The 26,496-nt window shown below is 36.4% G+C and overlaps 1 long non-coding RNA gene across 1 annotated transcript in view; it reads left to right on the top strand.

The window, feature by feature from the left end:
• Positions 1–26,496, top strand: part of LOC147579014 (uncharacterized) — a 236,871-nt gene that overhangs the window by 99,005 nt on the left and 111,370 nt on the right. The gene's annotated exons all lie outside the window — the stretch shown is intronic.

Genomic DNA, 26,496 nt, shown 5'->3' with positions numbered 1-26,496 from the left:
TGTAATTCCAAAATATCTTCTAAGCTCATTAAAACCAGTCAACTACAATTTAAAGTAAATACCAGTGAAAAGAATCTTTATTAAGTGCCAAGTAAAGTGTCTGGCTTGTCTTTTTTTTTTTTTTTTAAGTTTGTTTTGAAAGAAAGTGTGCACACGTGCACCTGTACTCAGGCAGAGAAGGACAGAGAGGGAGAGAGAGAATCCCAAGCATGCTTTGCACAGTCAGCACAGATCCCAATGTGGGGCTCAGTCCCATTAACCATGAGATCATGATGTGAGCTGAAATCAAGACTCACTTGCTCAACTGACTAAGCCACCCAGGTGTCCCTGGTTTGTCTTTTAATAATTATGTTTGGAAGATAACCTTAAAGTGAACATTTCAGCATTTTCGAAAGAACTCTATTCTAGCTGTATCATCAGTGAAGACCTAATCTGTGTTAAAACCTCTCTAAGCAAATGACTCCACAACTTTCCTAAAGTCAATCTGACATTTACCCATTTTTATTGTCAGAATATTTCGCTATATGATTAAGCATCTTGTGCTGCTCTTTAATCTTCTACCTTGTTCAATCTGCAGTGTACTTTGGGAATAATTATTCATGATTCTCTGATATATTAAGTCTTCTGATATCTCAAACTCTTATTCTAGATCTTTCCTCTGAGTCCTTCCTAACCCTTGTATGTCTTTCTTTACTTAGGTAATTTAGAAAGCTTCCCTCTCCATCTATGCTCCTATTCTATTATAAAAACACCTCAGTACCTCATTAGCTTTAATAGTAGAATCACACCACTGATTTATATTTATTTAGCGTGTTAATCAGCATGACCTTCAGTACTGCAATTTCATCTTGGGAGACTTAAAGCACAGTGTTCCCCTTAATTATTTGTTTGAACATTGTATTTTTATTCATTCAGTTTCATTTCTATTGTCTATTTGTACCTTGTTCGTTAATCCAGTTAAAGTACAAAATGCCTGCATTTTCACACTATAATTTAACACTATTAAGATATTAAAATTTAGCATAGAATATATGACTAATTTTGTTCTTTTCACTGTTAAAGCTTATATTACCTTTTTGACCTTCAAACTTATAAATATGTAAATAAGTTTAAAATTTAGAGATGGGCACCAGTAGGCAGTTTATACATTAAAATGGATATGCTAAAATCAAGGTTGTTTTTTTTTTAATTTCCATGTAATATATTCAAACATAAAAAAACAACTGAGCATAATATTTATAATCTTGTTCTAACTAAATGTTTTAAATCAGTCCAGGAGGGAGGAGGAGTCAACATGGTGGAGAAGTAGGGGGGCCCAAAGTTCCCTCATCCCTTAAAAACAGCAGTACTGAGGCCAGAAGACTTGGAATTCCAGGAATCCAAGCTACAGAGTGACAGAAACATCTCCATGGGTCCACGGGGACAACTTGGTGGGCCATAGGTGCGTGATTGTGAATTGGGAGGGATAAAATGGTCAGCACAGGCACTGAGGGGAGGGATCCCCTTCTGTGGAGAGACAAAAGGAAGAGAAAGAGAGGCTGTGGAAGTGTAGGTTTGTATCTGGACAAGAGAAAACCTCTCCAGACTATGGACTGGGGAACAGAAAGCACAGAGAAAGAACCAATTTCCAACATGATCCTGGGTTGCGGGACTTTGTCTAGACTGGGCCCAGCTGCCCTGTGTGCCTGCTGGGGCGATGGCCAGCCCTGGACTCAGTAGCTAGCTCAGAGGCGCAGTCAGAAAGAGGAGTCCCTATCCTTGAGTGCTGTGGGAAGAAGGTATATAGCCACTTCAAGGACAAAAGATCCTGCCGGTGCCTGCCAGCCAAAGGCTCTTTGTTGGCTGGCTGGCCGGCCAGAGTGGCATTATGCCAGAACTGGGGTGTGTGGAGTGGGATCCTTTAAGGTATCAGAGTTTGAATCCCATTTCAGCCCCTGTGAGGCATGGGAGACTGTGGAGCAGGACAAACCAGCCCACTCACATCCACATGACACTGTGAGGACATACCAAACAGAGTGGTCTGGGATACCTGGTCCAGGGAGGAGAGACTGGGTTGTCGTCATTTTTCTCCCCATCACCAACAAGGTGGGGCTTCAGGGAATGGATAGCAGGCCCACAGTGGAGGTGGACCCACCTACACAAACCTGCCCCTCCCGTCCCTGGTAACTGTGTATCTACCAGAGCAAGACTGACACTGACCAAAGCAGATGGCCCCTCCTCCAGACCAGCACAGACACTGGTTCCAAGGCAACATCAATTATTGGTCCAGTGGTTTTGCATTTTCTGATTTGATCCTTGGTCAAATTATTTTTATATATAAACTACATATATATAAAATTGTTTTCTTTCTTCCTCCTATTTCTCCCTTTTCTATTCTGGTTGTTGGTTTGTTTGGGCACACATTTTTAATCTATTCTTTTTACAACTCTTTTTCATCTCCTTCTTTAGTTTCCTCTCTCTCTCCCTCTCTCTGGATCAAGCTGTGTAGTTTCTCTGATTATCTGCTTGGTCAATTCTTTTTTCTTTTCTTTTTCCCCACCCCTGTCATTTCCCTCTTTGTATGGGATAAGGCTTCTTCTACCACCACACTTTTTAAATTTTTTCCAAGGTTTCTCAATGAACAAATCAAATCACACTTGGTGGAATGTCCAAATCACCACTACAAGTAGGGAGATAAAGCAGCCAGAGTCGCAACAACAGAGAGCATGCAGCACACTCCAGAAACACCTCGTGAAGGGCCACACCCTGGACAGTGTATGACCCCTTTTTAATATAGTAGTGCTCGCAGGTGCAGGACACATAACAAGCTGTTAAAACACGTGAAGGACAGAAAACTAGCCAAAATGATGAAACAGAAGAATTCTCCAAAAAATTCCAGGAAGAAATGACAGAGAATTGCTCAAAACAGATATAAAAAATATATCTGAGCAAGAATTTAGAATAGTCATAAGATTAATAGCTGGACTTGAAAAAAGCATAGAAGACAGAATCTATTGTTACAGAGATCAAGAACTAGGAAATAGTCATGATGAATTAGGGAATGTTGTAAATGTTGTAAAAACAAACTAGATGCAGTGACAGTAAGGATGGAGGAAGGAGAGGGGAGAATAAGTGAAATAGACAATAAAATTATGGAAAATAATGAAGCTGAGAAAAAGAGATAAGAAAATACTAGACCATGAGGGGAGAATTAGAGAACTAAATGATTCAATGAAATGTAATAATATTTATATCATAGCAGTTCCAGAAGAAGGAGGAGGAGGGAGAAGGAGAAAGAAGGAGGCAGGAAAAGGAGCAGTGAGGAGGAGGAAGGAGGAAGAGAGAAAGAGAGAGAAAGGGGCAGACATCCTAATCCAGGAGACACAGAGAACTCCCTTCAGATTCAACAAGAATAGGTCTTCACTAGGCATATCTTGGTGAAATTGGCAAAATAAAAAGATAAGGAGAGGATTCTGAAAGCAGCTAGGGACAAAGGGACCTTAACCTGCAAAGTGTAGACACATAAGAGTAGTAGCAGGCCTGTACACTGAAACTTGGCAGGCCAGAAGAAAGTGGCAGGAAATATTCAATGTGCTGAATAGTAAAAATATGCAGTCAAGAATCCCTTATCCAGCAAGGCTGTCATTCAGAATAGGAGAGATAATGGCTTTCCCAAACAAAAACTAAAGGAGTTCATGACCACTAAGCCATCCCTGGAAGAGATCCTAAGAGGGACTCTGTGAGTGAAATGCCACAAAGACTACAAAGGACCAGAGATATCACAAGCATGAAACCTACAGATAACACAATGACACTAAATTCATGTCTTTCTGTAATAACTATGAATGTAAATGGACTAAATGTCCCAATCAAAAGACATAGAGTATCAGAATGAATAACAAAACTAAGATAAATCTATACACTGTCTACAAGAGACTCATTTTAGACCTGAAGACACCTTCAGCTTGAAAGTGAGGGAATGGAGAACCATTTACCATGCTCCTGACAGTCAAAAGAAAGCTGGAGTAGCCATACTTATACCAGACAAACTAGCTTTTAAACTGAAGACTCTAACAAGAGATGAAGAAGGGAATTATACCATAATTACAGGGTCTATACATCAAGAGCTAACAATTATAAATGTTTGTGCCCCCAACTTGAAAGAACCCAAATATATAAATCAATCACAGACATAAGCAATCTTATTGATAAGAATATGGTAATTTGCTGGGTACTTTAATACTCCACTTACAACAATGGACAGATCATCTAGGCAGAAAATCAATAAAGAAGCAATGGCCTTGAATGATACACTGCACCAGAAGGACTTGACAGATACATTCAGAACTTTTCATCCAAAAGCAGCAGAATACACATTCTTCTTGAGTGCACATGAAACATTATCCAAGATAGAGCACATACTGGGTCACAAAACAGCCCTCAATAAATATAAAAGAATTGAGATCATGTCATGCACATTTTCAGATCTCAATTCTATGAAACTTGAAATTAATCACCAGAAGAAATTTGGAAAGCCTCCAAATGCATGTAAAAGACATCCTACTAAAGAATGAATGGGTCAACCAGGCAATCAAAGAAGAAATTTTAAAAAATATGGAAACAAATGAAAATAAAACATGACAGTGCAAACCCTTCAGGATGCAGCAAAGGCAGTCCTAAGGGGAAAATACATTGTATTCCAGGCCTATCTCAAGAAACAAGAAAAATCCCAAATATAAAACCTAACCTCATACCTAATGGAACTAGAAGAAGAGCAGCAAAGACACCCCAAATCCAGCAGAAGAAGAGAAATAATAAAGATTAGAGCAGAAATAAGCAATTTAGAATCGAAAACAAAATAGTAGAATAGATCAATGAATCTGTTCAGAACTTGTTTTTTGAAAGAATGAGCAAAATTGATAAACCCCTAGCCAGACTGCTATAAAAGAAAAGAAAGAGAACCGAAATAGATAAAATCTTGAATGAAAGAGGAGAGATCACAACCAACACCACAGAAATAGAAACAATAATTAGAGAATACTAAGAAAAGTTATATGCCAACAAACTGGACAACCTGGAAGATATGGACAATTTCCTAGACACCCACACAACACCAAACCTCAAGCAGGAAGAAATGCAAAATTTGAACAGACCCATAACTAGCGCAGAAATTGAATCAGTTATCAAAATTCTCCCAACAAGTAAGAGTCCTGGGCCAGATAGCTTTCCAGGGGAATTCTATCAGACATTTAAAGTAGAGTTAATACCTATTCTTCTCAAGCTGTTCCAAAAAACAGAAACGGAAAGAAAGCTTCCAGACTCATTCTTTGAAGCCAGCATTACCTCGATTCCCAAACTAGACAGAGACCCCACAAAGAAGGAGAATTACAGTCAAATATCCCTGATAAACATGGATGCAAAAATTTTCAACAAGATACTAGCAAAGCAAATTCAACAATATATTAAAAGAGTTATTCACCATTATCAATTGTGATTCATTCCTGGGCTGCAGGGCTGGTTCAATATTTGCAAATCAATCAGTGTGATACATCACATTAATAGAACAAAGGATAGAACCATATGATCCTGTCAATAGATGCAGAAAAGGCATTTGACAAAATACATGATCCTTTCTTAATAAAAACCCTCAAGAAAGTTGTGATAGAAGGAACATACTTTAACATTATAAAGGCCACACCTAGTATCATCCACAATGGGGAAAAACCAACATCTTTCCCCCTGAGATCAGGAACACGACAGGGATCCATTCTCACCACTGTTGTTTAACATAGTGTTGGAAGTCCTTGCATCAGCAACAGGCAAAAACCTCTTTGACCTCCGCCGCAGCAACTGCTTACTCAACATGTCTCCGAAGGCAAGGGAAATAAAAGCAAAAATGAACTATTGGGACCTCATCAAGATTAAGACCTTCTGCACAGCAAAGGAAACAATCAACAAAACTAAAAGACAACTGATGGAATGGGAGAAGATATTTGGAAATGACATATCAGATGAAGGGTTAGTATCCAAAATCTATAAAGAACTTACCAAACTCAACACCCAAAAAACAAATCATCCAGTGAAGAAATGGGCAGAAGACATGAATAGATACATTTCCAAAGAAGACATCCAGATGGCCAACAGGCATGTGAAAAGATGCTCCACATTGCTTTTCGTCAGGGAAATACAAATCACCACTTCACACTGGTGACAGTGGCTAAAATTAACAACTCAGGAAACAATAGATATTGATGAGGATGTGGAGAAATGGGAACCCTCTTGCACTGTTGGTGGAAATGCAAGCTGGTGCAGCCGCTCTGGAAAACATTGTGGAGGTTCCTCAAAAAATTAAAAATAGAACTACCCTACAACCCAGCAATAGCACTACTAGGAATTTCTCCAAAGGATACAGGAGTGCTGATTAAAAGGGTACATGCACCCCAATATTTATAGCAGCACTATCAACAATAGCCAAATTATGAAAAGAGCCCAAATGTCCATCAACTGATGAATGGATAAAGAAGATGTGGTTTATATATACAATAGAATACTACATGGCAATGAGAAAGAATGAAATCTTGCCATTTGTAACAACGTGGATAGAATTGGAGGATATTATGCTAAATGAAATACATCAGTCACAGAAAGACACATATCCTATGTTTTCATTCATATGTGGAATTTGAGAAACTTAACAGAAGACCGGGGGAAAGGAAGGGGAAAAATACTTGAAACAGAGAGGGAAGCAAACCATAAGAGACTCTTAAATATAGAGAAAAAAATGAAGGTTCATGGGGGCGGGGAGCTGGGGGAAAGGGGAAATGGGTGATGGACATTGAGGAGGGCATTGTTGGGATGAGCACTGGGTGTTGAATGTAAGCAGTGAATCATGAAAATCTATTCCTGAAGTCAAGAGCACACTGTATACACTGTAGGTTAACTAACTTGACAATAAATTATATTTAAAAATAAATAAATCAGTCCAATAAGATAGATTTACTCAACTTTAAGGGTAGCAATAAAAATATATTTTGGAAGATTGCATTTTTAATTTAGCAAATGATCTACAACTTTTATTTTCTTAAAGTTTATTTTTGAGAGAAAGAGAGGGAGGGAGGGAGGGAGCACGGGTAGAGAGAGAGGGAGACACAGGCTCCAGGCTCTGAGCTATCAGCACAGAGCCGGATGGGGGGTCGAACTCATAAGCTGCGAGATTATGACCTGAGCTGGAGTTGCACACTTAACTGACGGAGACACCCAAGCATTTGTTTTATTTATTTTAATTCTAAGAATTTAAATCAAGCAGTGTAACAGAATATAACACTTTATACTAGATTTTAGGAGGAACTAATTAGTTCCTGAGCATAACTGCCTTCTCATAAAATAGTTCTGAAATGCCAAATAAAACTCATTAAATTTTTTTAATGTTTATTTTTGAGAGAGAGAGAGAGACAGAGTGTAAGTGGGGGAGTGTCAGAGAGAGAGGGAGACAAAGAACAAACAGCAGGCTCCAGGTTCTGAGCTGTCAGCACAGAGCCCAACATGGGGCTTGAACCAAAAAAACTCATTTTAATAGAAAAATCTTTTTGAGTCAATCATGTAGATTATTTATTGTATTCAATTAACAGCATTAATTTCAGAGACATGTAGAGAAATAACATATATGAAAAGAAAAGAATTATCTGAAAAATAGATAAAACAGTATAGATGCAGACATGAGTTAAAATTCTGTTATTTTATCTCTGACTAAATCCCACAAGGAGCATAAAATTTTTAAAAAATGCTAAGAAGTATAGCATATTAACCTATCAGAATACATTTGTAAACTTATAATGAAACAGTCAGAAATGGGTCAGGATCTGACAGTAGCAACCAGAAATATAATTTACAAAGTTTGTGGCAGAGAGATAAAGGTATCAGATTTAAGACGTGCAAAGATCCGGAAAGGGGCAGGCAGTGCCACTTGACTATCCAATAAATAGTCTGGAGATAGAGGAAAGTAGGCAAGTTCTGGGAGGGAACCTAAATAGGGAGAGACTGACAGATCTCTAAAGTCTAGTAAGACAAGTAGAATTCAGAATATGAGGGTCAGATATTCAGGAGTAATATCATGACCAAGTAGGGCTTATAAGTTCTTATCTTAGAATCCCTGATTTTAAAACACAAACAAGGGACGCCTGGGTGGCTCAGTCAATTAAGCTTCCCACTCTTGATTTCGGCTCAGGTCATGATCCCAGGGTCATGTGACCAAGCCCTGGGCCAGGCTCCACACTGAGCATGAAGCCTGCTTAAGATTCTCTCTCTCCCTCTGCCCCATTCCCCCACTCATGCTCTTTCTCTATAGAAAACAAAACAAAAACAAAAAATAACAAAAACAAAAAACAACCTTGCAAAACAGTTTGTACTTTCTGAAGTTCATAGAATAACTGACAGTTTGTAAGTGTTAAGTTGGGAACCAGGTACTGAATGCAAGTACCTTATATGTGTTATTTCTCTTAATCCTTAGTGTATGTTACGGGGATTATCTCCATTATACTTATGCAAAAACAGAGGAACAGAGAGATTAAATCATATGCTGAAGATCACACTAGTAATGAGTGAAGTCTGGATTGGAATTCAGATAGTTAGACTCCAGAGCTACCTATATACTATTTTAGAACAAGGTGAGGTGAGAATCTAAGGTGAATATGATCATATTTGAATGTAATTCATCTTTGGACACCATGAAGTAGTGGGGACTAAAGTAACTAGAACTCCTACATTTGAAATTTATAGTTAAGTAGAATATTCCTTAGTATATTTTTTTCTTACGTCAAGCCACAATAGACCTACTATTCACAACACAAGAGAATAGGTGACAGAATCTTCAATAGAATGAGAAAGGTACATTGTTGAATTTTGTCTTGGATTCATCTAAAATCCCTTGTTCTCATATTCATTCATTCTTTACAATTATTCTCCTCTATGTGGCAGATACTATATTAGGGACAGAAGATTTAGCATGACAGAGAGCATGTCCTTATGAATTTATAGTTTATTGGTGGAGATAGTTGATAAATATATAAATATGTGTGTTACAATATTTCTTTGAAATAGTTCTATGAGGAAAAATAAAGCAGACTGAAGGTAGAGAGTGAAAGAAGTTTCTTTTAAAGGGTGTTCATAAGAGGATTCTCCAAGGAGGTAAGTGTGAAAACAGATTTAAAATGAATGACCAAGGCTTTCAAACATGTAGAGGAAAATAATTTAAGAGAAAAGAATAAGTGTAAGTACATTGCGTTCAGAAAACAAAGGGAGGAGTATTGGAAGATGAGGTTTGAGAGACAGGTAGGAGTGAGATCATTGAGGACCCACTAGATCATAGCATAATGTTCCCATGGTGAACCAGATAAGAAGCCACGGGGGGTGTTTTACATGAGAAGTGTCATAATGAGATTTTTAGAAAATTAAAATCACTCCAGCTACTGTGGAGGTAATGCCTTAAACTAAGACGCTAGCAGTGAGCATAATGACACGTAATCAGATTGATACATTCTAAAGGCAGAATATAATATTAATTGCTCATGATTTAGGATTTGAAGTTTGGATGTTAAGAGAATAAAAGTATTTCAAAGGTTTTAGCCTGACCTAATGGTGGTACCAGTTTTGAGGGGATAGAAATAATCACGTTTCCATTTTAGAAACATTAAATGTTAAATGTCAATTAGGGATCCAAGTGGAGATAGAGATTTGGCAGTCCAATGAAGAGTCAAGAGATAGTGGGGATGTTCTAAGATAAGCATACAAATTTACACAGATGGTTTCCAAAGTCTTAAAACTGGATGGCATTGCCTAGGAGGTTAGGGTAGACAGAGAATGCACAGAGGCAGTGATTGAGTTCTGGGATATCCTAATACTTAATAATCAGGAAGAGGAAGAAAATGCAGAAAGTGAAAGGTAACAGTAATATAAAATAAAACTCAGGAATAGGTAGTATCTTAGAATTGAAGAGAAGAAAATGTTTCCAGAAGTAGGAAATGTCTGTCGTATGCTGCTCAGAAGTTGAGTAAATTAGGAGTAAATATAGACCATATAACCATAGAATTTACCAACATGGAAATTGTCATTATCCTTGAGTAAAACAGTTCAAAGGAATGACTGTGATCAAAGCCCTAAGAAATCAAATAGAGGCAGCAAACATAAACAAACCCTTTGAGGAATTTTGCCAAAATGCAAATAGAGAAATTGGGCAGTAACTAAATAAGCACAGAAGGTATAGATTTCTTTTTTCTTTACTGAAAGTTGTTATAGAATGTTTATATGCAAATAGAAATGATCCAATAATCAGAAAAAAATGAAATTTACATTTGAAAAAGAAAACCGATGGAACAAAATTCTTGAGACAGAGAGGAGGATGAAATATATATAAATGAATGGGTCTACCTTAGGAGGATACAGGGACTTTTCATTTGCTGTAAGAGAAAGGAAACTCACGGTATATAGGTACAGATTAAAGCATGATGGCAGATGATGTGAGAAGAAAAGTTCAATTTTGTTTTCCTCAGTTTGCTCAGTGAACTAAGAATGTGGTTATCACTTAAGAGTGAGGTAGGGAGATGGGTGCTAGAAATTTGAGGAAATCCAAGATGGTGTGAAATAATCTTCTTTGTGACTGGGAAAGTAAATTCCCTGTGATATGTGTTAGAATCACAGAGCACTGCTGAGTCCCACTTGACATAAATGGTCCCAGGTGTAAAGTGAGACTAACCAGCATGGTTGTGTATAGTTTCCAGTCATGTTGAGCAGCGTGGGTGCAGGCATGGTGTGATAAGATATTTGGGTTTAATGAGGAGTGAGGTTTTTTGTTTTGTTTGTTCAAGTAAGTAGAATAGATGAAGGTTGTAGACCAGGATTCTAAACTGGATTTTTTTTTTAATGATAAATGAAGGGGCTGACTGCCAATATGAAAGTGACAGATCAATGGATTAGTGGTCTCAGTGGGTTGAAGAGTTATTGGAGTGGAACTAAAGATTTGAGTAAGTGAGCTGGAAAGATAGGAACTGGTGTTAGAGGTCTGGACCTGTCTGAGGTCTTTAAAGTAAAAGGAGAATGTTAGCTATTACAGGCTACTGAAGACACCAGCAGCTGGATCTGCTATGGCGGCTGCCTGCACTGAAGGGCAACATTTTTCTTTCCCATGCGAATAATTTAGAAAGATGGGTGTGCAATTCACATGTGGTATGACCTGTGATTCACACGTCGTATGGAAAAATTGAACCTTGTTTTTGAGATGGCATTTGTACACTCCAAAAATAGTAATGAAGGTAAAATTAACACTCCTGTGTTAATTCAGGAAATGCAAATCAAAACCACAATGAGATACCATCTTGCACCTGTCAGAATGGCTAGCATCAAAAAGACAAGAAATAAGTGTTGGCATGGATGTGGAGGAAAAGGGACCCCTTGTGCACCGTTGGTGGGAGTGTAAAGTGGTGCAACCATTGTGTAAAATAATCTGCAGGTTCCTCAGAATATTAAATCTAGAATTACTATATGATCTAGAAATTTCACTACAGGGTATTAATGAAAACATTAATTTTAAAAATATATACTCCCCTATGTTTATTATAGCATTATTTACATTAGCCAAGATATGGAAGCAGCCTGTGTCCATCCATTAATGAATGCATAAAGAAGATGTAATATATATCTAACCTGTAATAGATAGATGATAGATAGATAGATAGATAGATAGATAGATAGATAGATATGATATTTATATACATACAGAAGAAGGAGATGTTGTCATTTGCAGCAACATGGATGGACCTAGAGGGTATAATGCTAAGTGAAGTAAATCAGTGAAAGACAAATACCATATGATTTCACTCATATGTGAAATTTAAGAAAAACAAACAAAGAAAAACGGAGATAAACAAACAAAAAAAATACCAGACTCTTAAATATAAGATGATGGTTACCAGAGGGAAGGTGAGTAGAGGGAGGGGTGAAATAAAGAGGATTAAGACCACACTTATCTTAAATTAGGATGGATTTCTTTTGTTCTGTTAATTACTCTAACCCAGGCACTTAAAGCAACCATTCATTATGGAATGAGTAATGAAGGAATGGATGGAACGATCTATCAATTTTTGATATTTTCAGTTTGGTCTGTCAGAAATGATAAACAAAATTTTTAAAAAGTACACTTACCTTGATGAGCAGTGAGTGTGTAGAATTGTTGGATCATTATACTATACACCTGAAATTCATATAACACCATATGAATTCAACTTCAATGAAAAAATTAACACTCGTGTGAATGACTACTGAGATATTCTGTATTGTGATGTTTTCAAAAACTTCTGGTCTAGTGGTGCCTGGGTGACTTGGTTAAGTGTGCAACTAGGTTTGGCTCAGGTCATGATCTTGTGGTTCTGTGAATTTGGGCCCTGTGGGCTCTATGCTGGTAGCCCAGAGCCTGCTTAGAGTTCTCTCTCTCCCTCTCTCTCTCTATCCCTCCCCCACTCACGCTGTCTCTGTCCCTCTCAGAATGAAGAAACTGAAAAAAAAAAAAACCACACATCTAGCCTATAACTCAATTCTGGATTATTTTTACTGAAGTTCTAAAGTTTGGATGATTGTATATACATGACCACAAAACACATTGATACAGACCTGAAGTCAATACAGTGAGAGATGATTTAACAAGTATCTATAATTTTGAGACAATGGTTTAGTCAGTATCTTATCAGTACAAAATTATTCTTGGAGTTTATTTGATTTATTCTACTTTGTTTTATCTTAGTGATCATAAATTACCCTTTTGCGTTAGATTTAGTTTATATATCTATAAGCTCTAAAAACAGTACATTAAAAAATATATTTGCTGTAACTCTTGAGTTTTTCTCTAACATACATTCTTAGTACATGGAAATACTAAATCATTAATGAAATATGAAGAAGTATAGGAATTTGATAAAAATGTTAGAGTGTTATCACTTATTTTACCTATATGTGTATACATATATAAAAATATAGTGGTACTTTTTGCAGAAACTAAATGGCAAATTCATTCAACGTAGTTATTTTGGAAAAAGACTGTATACATTTCCTCTTGATACTAAACAAATTAGTTTTATTTCAGAAATTTAAAAACAAAACATTTACTATAAATGCACATTTATTATAATTTCCAAAAAGGCATGTACTTTCATCAAAATAATTTTAAATATTTGGGACTCATAACAAATTCTTGGCACTAGTTTGTCATCGTAATTTAAAACATGTTTTTTTTATATACAAAGAACATATCCAATGTTTTTATGTAATTGCTTCCCTAACAATCATATGGTTGGATATATTTTATGAAGTAAGCAAATGTTAATATTGCCAACTAGTACCTTGTGAATGCCTTTGAATTTAATGGATTGTAAGATGGTTTCCAAAGTAGATATTCATTTAATAGATATACACACACATATACAAATTAAAGCTTTTCTTTCTGACATTCGCAGTGATAGTCACACTTACATGAAAATTCAATGCCCAAAAGCAAAATCTGGGAAATTTAGTACAAAAGTATTGGAGAAGAAGCTTATGTTCTTCTTCTGTGAGGATTTTGGCATTCTTTTTAATTCTAATTTGTTTATGTAATCTATTGCTGCTTCTGTGTGCATCTTAGTATTAAGAATTTTGTGTTTGGATCACAGAATCATTTTGTTATTTTTTTTTAACGTTTGTTTATTTGAGGGAGAAAGAGAGAGAGAGAGAGAGCATGAGCAGCAAAGGGGCAGAGAGAGAAGGAGACACAGAATCCGAAGCAGGCTCCAGGCTCTGAGCTGTCAGCACAGAGTCCTACACAGGCCCGAACTCACAAGCCAAACCGCGAGATCATGAGCTGAGCTGAAGTCAGACGCTTAACCGACTGAGCCACCCAGGTGCCCCAGTATCACAGAATCTTAAAGGTTGAAGGGTGAGACTCTTAGAGTTCTGTTTACTATCTGGGGGAAACTGTAGTCCAGATAGATTGAAATTTGCCTGAGGGCCACATAGCTAGCAAAAGGCAGATTCTGAACTCAAGTTTTCAGACTTTAGATCTCGTGCCCTTTTCGGGTCTGCTGGAACAGACCTTGAAGGATTTGAAGGGTATATTGAAAGAGCCTGATCCGGAGGAAATTACTCTGGGAGAAGAAAGCAAGAGCTTTATGATTTTCTGCTAGGGAAAAGGCAAAATACAATGCAGTGTTACTTGAAGTTTGGAGGGAAAAAGAATGAATAAAATATGGATAGCTTTAAAAGAACATCATATAAGTCTGCTAGTACATCAATCCAGTGTTTATTTTGAGCAGTTGGTGACATTTAGAAAGAAGTGAGACTTCCAGACATTTTCAGTAGGTGGTCAGTTTGACATTTCTATATAATGCCTCTCTGGGCTAATAAAACTTGACTATTCCTGCTGGTTCCATTTTGATTTTATTCTTTCTGTTCATTTAAAGCAACAATTTGCTAAATCACAGTAAATAGGCAAATGCTGAAAGTCAAGTGTTTATACATGCTAAAATTTTTTAAGCCTGGACTTTTTTGGTTTTTTTGCATAACAGATGGGAGAAATGTGAGTAATATCACTGGAATTCTGTAGCCTTATTTAAAAAAAATCATTTAGTGGCATTTAAATATTCAGTTTATGTCTAATAAAACAAATCATATTTTTAAATAAGCCCCACAATTATTATCAAAACAGATTCATGTGGCTTGGCAACTAGCAAAAAACATGGACATCTGTTATTGGGAAAAGAAGTTAAAACAAAATAAATTGAACCATAGTGTATGTTGCTATAATTTAGTAATTATTATTTTGAACCACACATTTATCCTACCTGACATCAGCTGGACTTCTGCAATGATGTCCTCTTTACAGCATGTCATGTCACCCACAAATTTGTTTCAAAAATTATCCAAATTTCTCAAACCCCAAATTGTAGACCCGCTACTCTACCCAGTACCATCTTCTTATAACTTGTCTAGTCACCTATACGTAGGTGAATATTGTTGCAATCCAGTTAGTTCCCTCACTTTTCTTATTTTCTCCCCTGTATTTAATTTACTTTCATTCCTTCTCACCTCCAAATCAGGAAGTATTCCTGCTCCCTCATATGAGACTGGGCATATATCTTTGCTGTTGAGTACACTGTGGCTCCTAAGATCTTTTCATACCAGTCAACTTCTTTTTAAAAGGTGTAATTGAAATAGGAGGTGCGGGGACTCGGAAACTGGCTCTGCTTATCCCCATCCAAGTCCAGACACTTATGGAGCTTTGCCCTCTTTACCTTCAGGTCTCTCGTTACCCAGGACTTTACCCTTTTTGGAGAACATATGAGTATCTTAGGACATTAAACAAGGGATTCCCTGATGCAAGTAGTTGTGGGCAGTATTCATCCTGCTAAAGACTGGCCAATATCACACAGGTATCTGTAGAGGCTATTTTACCTGTGTAACTGCTTGCACTAAGAGGAAACTGCTTTAAGTAGCAGCTCAGCACAAGTAGTGTGTCCCTTCTACAGGGGCTGGTGTAGACAGGATGTGCTTTTGGAAGAAGTGAGGTAATCTTATTGATGTTTCCAGTCCCTAACTAGAATGATCCACTCAGGTTTGGGAGGCTCTCCCTTTTCTGCCTTGTGGGTTTTCCTTACCTTTTCTGCCAGAATTAACACTATCAAAAAATAACTTAAAATACAGTTGTTCGTATACCTCTAAAAATAATGCTTATGAATAAATCTAAGGCTGTACTCCTTTAGAGCTTTGATTTCTGAGCCTTGATCCTCCTCCTGTTTTCCTTTCTGGACAGTGCCTATTCTTCCAAATTAAAAGACTTTGCTTTTACATGGCTATCAATGAAATGGGCCTCACAAGCCAATTTGGAAGACAAATCTGTTCATTAACTCCCTGTTTTTTCAGCAGTGGCAGTCTTAATTCCTCTAATTTACTTGCAGTTGAACAGAGGAAAGTTTTGCATAAATATTTGGACATAAGAAAAGCAAATTATTCTATTTAAAATGTTGTGCATCTGAAATTGCCCCTATACTCTTTGTATTGGATCTTTAACTTTTCATGTTCCAAACTTTCCCTTTGAAATGCTCCAACAATAATAATGATGCTGACAAACAACAAAGACGAGCCCTTGGACTTCTTAACTAATAAAGGCATCAACCTATTTCTCTCCTGTTCACAATCTTGTTCTCCATGCCAAATATCTTGAAAAGTGAAATCTATTTATTGGCCACAGACTTCATTGCTTGTAATTGTCTCCCTGTTCCTAGAAACTTTGATTTCTTACTATAGATATCTTAAGTATATATTTGCTTAAATATCACGGTGATAATATGTGTGACTTTTCCCTGAATTGGTCTGTCGCCATTTCTGCAAGGAAACATCCATTTTCAAATCCATTCATGCTGAGATGTTCCCAATGCAGGTGAATTGTTTCTCCTTTTAGTCAAGGTTAATTTCTGCACTTATCTTCTGGCTTCCACTACCAATACCATTTCCTCTCCATCTCCCTGCCATTCCAGAATCAATTGTTTGCTTTTTTTCTCTACATCTTTGAACTCCCTGGCCCTCTCTGCTGGTTTATTAGCTTTGTTTCCTTTTCTGTCTGTGTTGGACCCCTAAGTAGCAGTATTCCCCAAATTTCTTCTCTCACTGCTTTTCTCACCTTGCTCTTTCAGTCTTTCTAAGGGTTTATATTTACTTTCAAGGCTTCAGGAACCCATATTCTTAGTTGGTCACTCCCAAATCTAAATCTAAACTAATAATACTTCAATGGTATTATTTTAGCATTACTTCAGTAGCTATATTAATGTGGCTAACAATGCTAAGAGATCATAGAGAAAGCACACACAAAACCTATATATTACCCAAATTGTATTTTCTCCCTTGGAGCCAAACAATTTGCTAACTGAGGCACTCAGTAACACAATGTTTTAAATTTCCATTTGTTTTTGTATTCTCTAGTTTGAAAACAAAGCACCTGTGAATGCTGGATTTCAATATGACTTGTAGTATGTGGTATAAAATGCTTTTTGAGCTGTTTCTGAGCACAGCATGGAAGTTTGTTATTGACTTTTTGTTCGCTATGATTGAGACAGCCCCTTCTAAATTATTAAAGGACAAGTGATTTCTTCAAGGTATTACTTTAGGATATTTCTTGACTTGGGGCTATTTTTTTTTCCTCGTTCTTTTCACACAAAGTTAAATAACTTGTTAGTTTCTAGGAGTTTTCTTACTTGTGGGATTGTCTTAAGGAATCTTATTGGTATTTTTGGTTCAAGAGTTAGAATATGAACAAGTGAGTTTCATATCTTTACACCTATGTTTGCTGAATAAAGCAAACATATTTCTGATTTCCATAATGTTAGCTGGTGCCTAACTTAATTATTATTTTAACAGTAGTAAAAGTAGTCAGCTGGGGTGCCTGGGTGGCTCAGTCGGTTAAGCGTCCAACTTCAGCTCAGGTCATGATCTCACACTACGTGAGTTCGAGCCCCACATCGGGCTCTGTGCTGACAGCTCAGAGCCTGGAGCCTGCTTCAGATTCTGTGTCTCCCCCTCTTTCTGCCCCTCTCCTGCTCATGCTCTGTCTCTTTCTCAAAAATAAATAAAAACATTAAAAATTTTTTAAAAAAACTAGTCAGTCTTTACATTAGGTGAAAATATTGAAATCAATGGAGGTAAACAGATATGAACGGACACAACTTAATTTTAATGGAATTTGTAAGGCCTCAATTCTTGCATATGTTAGGGACATGGGTAGGAATTTAAGGTGAGAGAGTTAAGATGTCAAATTCTCTTCAGGAGAGAATATGAGTTGTTTAAATTTAAGAAGCCTACCAACTTGCCCAAAGTTAAATATTAAAATTTCTCCATTTATTTCTCTTAAATGAGGCAACTGTTTCAAAAAGGAATAATTAGTAAGCAATATTAAGGAAATAAGATATTATGGAATATCTTGTCTTTAGATAGACTAAGTTTGCTTAATTTTCTCTAGGAGAAAGAATAGTTATTCAAAGCTCTATCTGTAGATATGTAAGGAGTTAATGTCAAGAATTTTACCACACAAAAACACTTTAATCAATAGAATACACATTATACTATATGCTCTTCAAAATACAAAGGATGATAAGAACTAAAACATTTCAGAGGACATGTTTTTGTCTTCTAAATTTCTAGCAATGTTCAGTTTTAAAATCTAATTTTTTTAATTTCTTAAATTTTTTAAAATGTTTGTTTATTTTTGAGAGAGAAAGAGACAGAGCACGAGAGGGACAGAGAGAGAGGGAAACGCAGAATCTGAAGCAGACTCCAGGCTCCCAGCTGTCAGGGCAGGGCCCCACGTGGTGCTTGAACTCACAAACCCAAGATCATGACGTGAGCCAAAGTCAAGACACTTAATTGACTGAGCCGCCCAGGTGCCCCATTTTTAAAGTTTTTTTTTAAAGTTTATTTATTTATTTTGAGAGAGAGAGAGAACCAGCACATGCTCACACCAGCAGGGAAGGGCAGAGAGAAAGAGGGAGAAAGAAAATCCCATGCAGCCACCGTGCTTTCAGCATAGGGCTTAACACGGGCTCATGAACCATGAGATCATGATCTGAGCCAAAATCAAGAGCCAGATACTTGGGATGCCTGGGTGGCTCAGTCGGTTAAGCATCCAAATTCGGCTCAGGTCATGATATTAGGGTTCATGGGCCTGAGCCGCACGTCAGGCTCTGTGCTGACAGCTCAGAGCCTGAAGCCTGCTCAGGTTCTGTGTCTCCCTCTCTCTCTGCCCCTCCCCTGCTTGCACTGTCTCTGTCTCTCAAAAATAAATATTAAAAAAAATTTTTAAAAAGCCACATGCTTAACTGACTGAGCCACCCTAGGTGCTCCAAAAACCTAATTTTTTTTAACTTTGTTGTTTTCATGTATTATTCCTTAAATAAACAAACTAAGTCATAAATATACATAAAATCATAAAACTTTGATTTGGGGAGAAGTGGGGAGTTAAAATCAAAATGATGAAATAAACAATTTTCACATGAAAACTTTTTGGTGCTGCTAGAGAAGACAACATTCATTTCTCAACAGACAAAAGGACATTTAGCAGGACTTGAATAGCAGGAACTCTGAGACAGAGCTGGTAAATCAAGAGTTTGAATGTTTGAAAGTGCACATTTCAAACCATATTAATTTTCAAAATAAAAACATAATTCTTTTTTTTTAAATCTATTGAAACAAAACAAAAAAGGATTTTAAAAGTAAAATCAGGCTATTGTTTTATAGCCTAGAAATAAATTATTTCAATTGACAGGGAAATTGCAAATCTCTATAAAAATAGGAAATGACTTATTCTGAATCCCACAGACCAAGTGAGGAATCTGTTGTTGATACTAAGAGTTGCTCAGAAATTAAGCCACTTTATTTGGTCCTTGGCTACATCAGCGTCAGTGGGTCATGGATCTATCTACATGGGTCATGTAGATCTATGGAGGCGATGTCTCAGGAACTAGTTTCTAGAAGATCATATTTTTTTGTTAAGTCATAGGTTCTGATTCAGTAGCCATAATGTACACATAAAAATTCCTCAGGAAGGAACTAATCCCCAGGTGATAGTTTTCAATGCCGCCAGTGATGATATACACACACGCGCACACACGCGCGCGCGCACACACACACAGACATGTGCGTTTATATGTGTGTGTGTGTGTGTGTGTGTATAAATTTACTATGAAAAAAATTTACTGTTAATTTAAGTTATAGGATTTGAGTATATAGCTACTTTTTAGTATAAATTCATTTAGAAATGGACTAGCAGGTTTGCTTTGTTTTAGATGGTTTACTTACTAGCTGTTAGAGGTGGTAGAGTGTTGAGTAGACCATAAGAAGTTTTAATATAGGAGGAATTGGACAGGAATAATATGTATATAAATAGAACACAATAGCCATTTTGTTCAACTCTTCTTCCTTATTGTCTGAAATAATGCCTCTCACATAGTGGTACTCAATATATATATTTGTTGGATGAATAGGTATGATAAATATCATAAGAGAAAAGAAGTATTCCAAGGGTTAAACTCATGGTTGGTAGTATATGATATTTGCAGAGTACTTCATGAGTCACACTCCTGGATTAGCTCACTGCTGTGTTCAGTGGTGTTGGACATGAAACCTTGTGATGCATAGTAAGCAGATATGAGGCATTACATTTCTTTCTTTCCCCCTTTCATTTGTTCATTCATCATTCAATTGTTTACTGAACACCTCTCAATGATAAGACCAGAACGCTGATATAAAAGAGATCTTCCATTAATGAGGTCACCATGTATGAGGAGATAGGAAAATAAATAAGCAGTTAAAATAGATCATGATAAATGCTATGAGAGAGAGTATATGCAATGTGTCAAGTTTGGTGCATCCGATTTTGTCTCCTGTCTTCAAAACTCAATTAATCTGTTTAAATTTATCTTTCAGAGTAACATTAACCCTGAGTTTAGTTCCAATTCCTCTCTTAACCTTCTCAGATTACATTGTTAACATAACTATTATACATTCCATGTTGAATGGATACAATTGTCTACAACACACTTCACATTTTGATTTCTCCTTGGCTGCAACATAATTAACACTCCATTCCATCCTCTCTTGTAATTTCTTCACGTTATTATGTGTCTATCCTAATAACATATATGGAACTTGTCTTGTTAATCGACTCTATCTTTGTAAGTCATATACATGCACGTTTGCTTTGGACTTTGACTTTGATACAAGGTGGGAAATTGATTCAATTTTCATTTTGCTTGGCATTTCTTTCAGTTGTTTCATTTTTACTTGTGAGGTCTACTTTAGAGTTTTCCTTTATGTATTGTATGTATTCCTAATCTGAGAGATAGTGATGATGATAATACTTACTCAGTAAGGTTTATGCAAAACTTAAATGTGTTAATATCTGTAAAATGCTTAGAATGGCATTTACTAATGCCAGATATTATGAGATGCTACTGACAGTAAAAATGGCCAATATTCAGAGGTAGATCCACACGAATATAATACAGCTTAATCTTTAGGATCTCTTGTTTGGACAGGTCCCTTTTTGGTCATGCATTTTTGGCAAAACCTCCAAAAGTAGTGCAGTAACAGCAATTAGTTGACACCATTGTCTCTTCCCTTTATGACTTTCCCCCTAGTATAATGCCTGTGGATTGGCCACAGGCATTATTGGGATACAGTTAAGGGAAAGTTGAGCTGGGAATATATGTACTTTGGGTTTGGTAGGCTATAGTTGGCTAGTTTATGACGCCTTTGCTTAATAGCTAAGTAGTTAGCTCTGTCAATCATGAAGAGCGTTCAGGAATACTTCTATTGTCCATGATGCAAACCTACCATGGCATCCTAACAGAGCTAGAGGTTGTAATGAAATGTGAACTCATTCTATGAATCTCAACACCAAAATATGTGTAGTAGAGGAGATAGAATATGAAATGTGTGAAGCCAGAAGCTAGTTTGTAGAAAAACTTCTATCATAGAACATATAAAATTGGGGGGGGGGGTTTGTGTCTAATCAATATTTTGTTAAAACCATCAAGAATAACATATTGAAATCTATTTCCATAATCTTTCTATTCCTTACAGAAAAATTATAACATAAATTTCACGTGAAAGGACAATTAAAGAGTATGCAGCCACATGTAGAAGAACATTTGTATTAAGGAATTAATGTTCTTATTTTTTTAGATTTTGTGATGTGGATATTTTTCAGCATTTTAACTTTGTAGTTCTTTGTGTTTATCTTCACATTCTAAATAAATGAACAAAATGTATTTAATTTTGAATTCGTATTATTATTTTTCAGTATAGTCCTCCAAGTTATAAAAATTTTAGTACTCACAAGACCTGCGTCCACCGCAGCTAACATACAATGGGCGATTTTATGTGCCAGGTTTTTTTTTTCCTTCAGTTTTTTTGACCTATAGTTAACCTACAGCACAGTATAAGTTTACAGTTTACTGCGTAGGGATTTTACTTACATTTATTGTAAATTTAATTAGCATCCAGCATCTGATACAGATACAAAAAAGTTTTATTCATTGTGATACAAACTTTTAAGGTCTACTTTCCTAGCAACTTTCAAATATACCGTATACCAATGTTAACTACACTCATCATTTGGTACATTCCATACCCAGTATTCATCTCTTTTAACTGGAAGTTTGTGTCTGTTGACCATCTTCACCCAGTTCTTGTACCCTCCACTCACCATCTCTGGCAACCACAAATCTAATCTTGCTCTGTGAGTTTGTTTTAATGTCCACATAGAACTGAAATTGCACACTGTCTTTCTCTGACTTCTTTCCTTTAGCATAATGCCCACAAGGTCCATCTGTGTTGTTGTACACAGCAAAACGTCCTTGTTTTTTTATGGCTGAATAATATTCCATTATATAAACCACAACGTCTCTATTCAGTCATGGATGGACACTCAGGTTGTTTGCAGTTCTTGCCTATTATAAGTTGTGTTGCAATGAATGAGGGGGTGCAGATATCTCTTAGACATACTGTCTTAACACTGAGAGTTTTAACCCTGATTCTCTTCTCCTTCTCTGCCACCCAACCTTTAACCCATCTTTTTTTTCCCTCCTCTAGTGTAATGATAGATTTCTAAATCTCTACGAGGCATTTATTTCCCTCTTACATTTTGTTCCTCCAAAGTATCTGACACTTTGAGAAATTATTCATAATTCGATCAATTAACTTAAATCTCTGATCCTTGTTTTTTTTTTAATTGAAAGTATAGTTGACACACAATGTTACATTAGTTGCAGGTTTACAACATAGTGATTCAATAACTGTTTGCTATGCTGTGTTCATCCTAAGTATAGCTACCATGTGTCATCATGATACCATAACACCATTGGCTATATTCCCAGTGTTGCACCTTTTATCTCCATGATTTATTACTCCATAACTGGAAGTCTGTATCTCCTGCTTCTGCTTACCCACTTTGCAGACTGCCCTATCCTCCCTCCTCTATGGAAAGCATCAATTCTACTTTCTGCTTTTTATTTGCGTTTATTCATCTGTGTACTAGATTCCACATGTGTATGAAGTCATATGACTTTTGACTTATTTCACTTAGCATAATACATTCTATGTCCATTCATGTCAAAAATGGCAAAATCTCATTCATTTTTATGGCCAAGTACTACTGCAGTGTGTATGTGTGTATACATATCAATGGATATGTGTACACACATACACAACCCACATCTTTTTTTTTTTTTTTTTTTTAATTTTTTTTTTCAACGTTTATTTATTTTGGGGACAGAGAGAGACAGAGCATGAACAGGGGAGGGGCAGAGAGAGAGGGAGACACAGAATCAGAAACAGGCTCCAGGCTCTGAGCCATCAGCCCAGAGCCCGACGCGGGGCTTGAACTCACGGAGCGCGAGATCGTGACCTGGCTGAAGTCGGACGCTTAACCGACTGCGCCACCCAGGCGCCCCAACCCACATCTTCTTTATTCATCTGTAAGATGGACACTAGAGTTGTTTCCATATCTTGGCTATTGTAAATAATGCTGCAGTAAACATAAGGGTGCATAGTTCTTTTTGAAATAATGATTTAATTTTCTTTGGATGAGTAGTGGAATTACTAGATTATAGAGTAGTTCTATCCTTACTTTTTGAGGAAGCTCCATGCTGTTTTCCACAGTCGTTGTATCAATTGACATTCCCACCAACAGTGCATGAGGGTTCTTTTTTCTCCATACGCTTGCCAACACTTGTTACTTCTTGTCTTTTTGACTCCAGGCATTTTGACAGCTGTAAGTAATACACATTGTGGTTTTGAGTTGCATTCTCTGATGATTAGTGATTTTGAGCCTCTTTTCATTAGTTTGTTGGCCATTTGTATGTCTTCCTTGGAAAAAAAAATGTATATTCAGGCCCTCTCCCCATTTTTAATTAGATTACTATTATGCTTTTTCAGGTGTTCGTTTGTAAGAGTTCTTTCTGTATTTTTCATATTAACCCCTTATCAAATGTATCATTTGCAAATATCTTCTCCCATTCAGTATGTTGCCTTTTTGTTTTGTTGGTAGTTTCTCTGAGCTTCTTATTGTGGTGTTGTCCCAATAATTTATTTTTGCTTTCCTTTCACTCGCCTCAGGAGACATACCTAGAGAAATGTTGCTAAGGCTGATGTCCAAGAGATTATTGCTTATGTTTTCTCCTAGGAGTTTTATGGTTTCACGTCTCACATACAGATCTTTAATCCATTTTGAGTTTATTTTCTTGGATACTGCAAGAAATAGGTCCAGTTTCATTCTTTTGCATGTAGTTGTACAGTTTTATCAGTACCATTTATTGAGGAGACTAACTTTTCACCATTGTATATTCTTGCCTCCTTTGTCATAGATTAATTGACCATATAAATGTAGGTTTCTTTCTGGGCTTTCTAGACTGTTCCATTGATCTATGTGTCTGCTTTTCTGCCAGTCTTATGCTGTTTTGATTACTACAGCTTTGTAGTATAAGAAATTGTGAAATCTCTAGTTTTGTTCTTCTTTCTCAAGATTGCTTTGGCTATTCATGGTCTTTTGTGGTTCCATGCAAATTTTAGGATTATTTGTTCTAGTTCTGTGAAAAATACCACTAGAATTTTGATAGAAATTGCATTGAATCTGTAGGTAGTTTTAAGTAGTATGGACATTTAATAATGTTAATTCATCCAATCAAGGAGTATGGAGTACCTTTGCATTTGTTTGAATTGTGTTCACTTCTTTTTCCATCGCTGTTTTATGATTTTTTAGAGTACAGGTCTTTCACCTTTTGGTTAAGTTTATTCCTGGGTATTTTATTCTTTTTTTGTGTAATTATAAATAGAATTGTTTTCTTAATTTCTCTTTCTGCTATTTTATAATTAGTGCACATAGAAACACAGCCAATTTCTGTGAATCAATTCTTTATCTTTCAATTTTATTGAATGTATTTATTCTACGTTTTTTGGTTGAGTCATTAGGGTTTTTCAATATAGTATTACATCATCTGCAAATAGTGACAGTTTTACTTTTTCCTTACCAATTTTGATGCATTTTATTTCTTTTCCTTGTCTGATTGCTGTGGTTAGGACTATGTTGAATAAAAAATGTTAAGAGTGGGGGCGCCTGGGTGGCGCCGTCGGTTAAGCGTCCGACTTCAGCCAGGTCACGATCTCGCGGTCTGTGAGTTCGAGCCCCGCGTCGGGCTCTGGGCTGATGGCTCAGAGCCTGGAGCCTGTTTCCGATTCTGTGTCTCCCTCTCTCTCTGCCCCTCCCCCGTTCATGCTCTGTCTCTCTCTGTCCCAAAAATAAATAAACGTTGAAAAAAAAAATTAAAAAAAAATGTTAAGAGTGGACATCTTTTTTGTTTCCTGATCTTAAAGGAAAAGCTATCAGTTTTTCACATTGAATATGATGTTACCTGTGGGTTCTTCATACATGGACTTTATTATGTTGAGGTATGTTATCTCTAAATTTACTTCATTGAGATTTTTTATCATGAACAGATGATGGATTTTGTTAAGTGCTTTTCCTGCATCTATTGAGATGATCATATAGTTTTTATCTTTTATTTTGTTGATGTGGTGCTTTACATTGATTGATTTCCAAGTAATGCATACATACATCCCTGGTATAATATCATTTGATCCTGGTAAATGATCATTTTACTATATTGTTGAATGCAGTTTGCTAATGTTTTGTTGAGGATTTTTGCACCTATGTTCATCAGTGATATTGCTTTATAGGTTTCATTTGCTGTAGTGTCTCTGTTGGTTTTGGTATCAGGGTAATGCTGGACCGACAGAATGTATTTGGAAACTTCCCTTCCTCTTTTGTTTTTTTAGAATAGTTTGAGGAGAACACATTAGCACTTCTTTAAATGTTTGATAGTATTCACCTGTGAATCTATCTGTTCCTGGACTTTTGTTTGTTGGGAGGTTTTGGGTAATTTATTCCTTTTATTACCGGTAATTGGTATGTTCAGATTGTCTATTTCTTCATGATTCCATTTGGAATATTGTATGTTTCTTAAAATTCATTTCTTCTTAGTTGTCCAATTGGTCAGCCTATAATTTTTTAGTTCTTTATAATTCTTTGTATTTCTGTGTTATCTGTTACTTCTCCTTTTTTTTCTGATTTTTAGCATATTTGTGTTCTCTTTTCCTCCTCCTGAGTCTAGCTAATGGTTTATTAGTTTTATTTATCTTTTCAAAGAACCAGCTCTTGATTTCATTGACCTTTTCTATTATTCTTTTAGTCTTTATTTCATCTCTCATCTTATTATTTCCTTTCTTCTACTAAACTTGGACTTTGCTCTTTTTTCCAAGTTCCTTTAAGTGTAAGGTTATATTGTTTATCTGATACTTTTGTTTCTTGAGGTGGGCCTATATTAGTATGAACTCCCCTCTTAGAACTTTTCCTGTACCCCAAAGATGTCACTTGTCTCCGTGTATCTTTTATTTCCT

This window comes from Puma concolor, chromosome B4 (genome assembly GCF_028749965.1).
Source record: "Puma concolor isolate L17-30 chromosome B4, mPumCon1.1.hap2, whole genome shotgun sequence".
NCBI lineage: Eukaryota > Metazoa > Chordata > Mammalia > Carnivora > Felidae > Puma > Puma concolor.
This window is presented reverse-complemented; position numbering and strand designations above follow the sequence as displayed.